At 41.0% G+C, this 2,776-nt stretch overlaps 1 pseudogene; it reads left to right on the top strand.

The window, feature by feature from the left end:
* Positions 1-1,634: 1,634 nt before the first annotated feature.
* Positions 1,635-2,095, top strand: LOC140392398 (eukaryotic translation initiation factor 1A, Y-chromosomal-like; annotated as a pseudogene).
* The last annotated feature ends 681 nt before the right edge of the window (positions 2,096-2,776 follow it).

Here is a 2,776-nt window from a genome sequence, read left to right on the forward strand (position 1 = left end):
TGTGCCAGTGAGGCTAGAAATAGGAGGATAGTGCAGCTAACTAAGTGTTTAAACTGGTGGTGTAGGAGGGAGGGTTTCAGATTTTTGGACCATTGGGATCTCTTCCGAGGTAGGTAGGACCTGTACAAGAAGGATTGCATCTAAACTGGAGGAGCACCTATATCCTGGCTAGGAGGTTTGCTAGAGTCACTCGGGAGGATTTAAACTAGTATGGAAGGGGGGTGGGAACCAGAATGTGAGCTTAGAAGGTGTAATAACTGAAGGGAAATAGAGAACAAATTTTTTTTTAAAACATCACTCTCAGGCAGAGCAAAAAAAGGTGACAAGGGAGGTGGTCAATCCAGGATTGAGGGTGTTGTACCTAAATACGCGCAGTATATGGAACAAGGTAAATGAGCTTGTTGCTCACATTGAAATTGGCCAGTACGATGTTGTGGGCATCACAGATACATGGCTGCAAGGGGATCAGGGCTGGGATCTAAATATCCAAGGATATGTGACCTATCGAAAGGACAGGCAGGTGGGCAAAGGGAGCGGGGTTATATTGTTAGTAAGGAATGAAGTTAAATCGATAGCAAGGAACGAGATAGGATCAGAAGGCATAAAATCTCTGTTGGTAGAATTGAGGAATCGCAATGTCATGTGAGAGTACCTTTAAGAAATGGGTGTTTAAGAAATGTACCTTTTAAGAAATGGAGCTGCTCATGTTACTGGAGTGATGTCAGAGTGTGGGTGGAGCTGAGCTCTACTTCTGCTTTTTAGTTTCAGTTGGAGAAAAAGCTTGGGTGTGTGTGTTTTTTCAGTGAGCTGCATCTGACGTAGAGCTGTACTGTTGATCTCTGCCATCCAAAGACTATCTATGGATCATTTGGTGAACCCAGAATTGTAAAAGGTCTCAGTATTGAATGTAAACCTAATGTGCTCCTATATGAAGGTTTGTTAAGTCTTTTGGATGTTAAAAGGACAGCTTACAGGGTTACCTAGTGTTGTAATCTTTGGGGTTGTATTTGAATTAATGGTTGCTTAGATGTTCATTATTTGTTTTAGTAAAGGTTAACTTGCGTTCATAGAATAAACATTGTTTTGGTTTAAAAAATACTTTCCATTTCTGCTGTACCATACCTGTAGAGTGAGCCATGTGCTCCCCATTCCACAATCTATTAAAAGTTGTGGGTCAGATGAACTCCATGATACACTTTGGGGTTCTCTAAACCCTGACCCATAACAGCAAAGATAAAAAGACCCTGATGGGAGTTATGTACAGGCCACCTAGCAGTAGACAGGATGTGGGGCAGAAAATAAATCAGGAGATAGAAAAGGCATGTAAAAAAGGCAATATTACAATAATCATGGGGGACTTCAATATGCAGGTGGACTGGGAAAATCAGGTTGGTAGTGGATCCCAAGAAAAGGAATTTGTGGAATGTTTACGACATGGTTTTTTGGAGCAGCTTGTGACAGAGCCTACTAGAGAACAGGCAATTCTGGATTTGGTGATGTGTAATGAGGCAGACTTGATTAGGGAACTTAAGTTGAAGGAACCCTGAGGGAGCAGTGACCACAATATGGTAGAATTTAACGTGTGCGCAGTGCAGGGAGCCGGATAACACCGCCGACACAAGATAACACAAGCCATGCCCAAGAATAAAGGTAAGGGAGGTAAAAACAGGCGATCTGGTAAGAATGAGAATGAGTCCGAGAAACGTGAGTTGGTGTTTAAAGAAGATGGTCAGGAACATACCCAGGTGATTAAGATGCTGGGAAATGGGTGTTTGGAAGCCACGTGTTTTAATGGTGGGAAGAGGCTTTGCCACATTCAAGGGAAGCTGAGGAAGAAGGTTTGGATAAACACATCAGACATTATATTGGTTGGGTTGAGAGATTATCAGGATAATCAGGCTGAAGTCATCCTGATGAGGATGAGGCAAGAAGTTTGAAAGCCTAAGGTTAACTTCCAGAGCATGCCAAAATCAATGAAACAGATACCTTTGGACTTGACGATGCTGATGAAATACAGTTTGACGAGATTGGGGATGATGATGAGGACATTGATGATATCTAAAGTAGGATTGAATTTGGATTTCAACCTGTACCAAGCTTCCTTTTGAATTGAAAATTTTGGGGGGATTTTACATGAGCACTCTTTGTGGACGAGTTAATTTAAGAAAAATCCATTCTGTAACTTTGTTTTATTTTTTAAATCTTTTTGTGTATTTATGTATTCTTTAGTCATGAGAATACAAAGAATATGAAGATGAGTTTGGGAGGAAGTGCACCCTTTACAATAAAATGTTAAACCTGAAAAAAAAAATGATAGAATTTACCCTTGAGAGGGAGAAGGTGCAATCAGATGTAACAGTATTACAATTAAATAAGGGTAGCAACAAAACATGAGGGAAGAGCTGGCCAGAGTTAATTGGGAAAGGAGCCTAGCACGGAAAACAGTGGAACAACAATGGCAAGGGTTTTCAGGGGTTATTCGGGAGGCGAAGCAGAAATTCATCCCAAGGAGGAGGAAACATGCTAAGGGGAGGATAAGGCATCCATGGCTGATGAGGGAAATCAAGGACAGCATAAAGGCTAAAGAAAAAGCATACAGTGGTGAGGATTAGTGGGAAGCCAGAGGATTGGGAAGCTTTTAAAAGCGAGCAAAGGACAACTAAAAAAGCAATAAAGGGGGAGAAGAAGAAGTATGAGTGCAAGGTAGCTAGTAATATAAAGGAAGATAGGAAGAAATTCTTTCAATATATAAAAGGTAAGAGAGAGGCAAAAATAG

The sequence above is a fragment of the Scyliorhinus torazame genome, chromosome 16, assembly GCF_047496885.1.
Source record: "Scyliorhinus torazame isolate Kashiwa2021f chromosome 16, sScyTor2.1, whole genome shotgun sequence".
Taxonomy (NCBI): domain Eukaryota; kingdom Metazoa; phylum Chordata; class Chondrichthyes; order Carcharhiniformes; family Scyliorhinidae; genus Scyliorhinus; species Scyliorhinus torazame.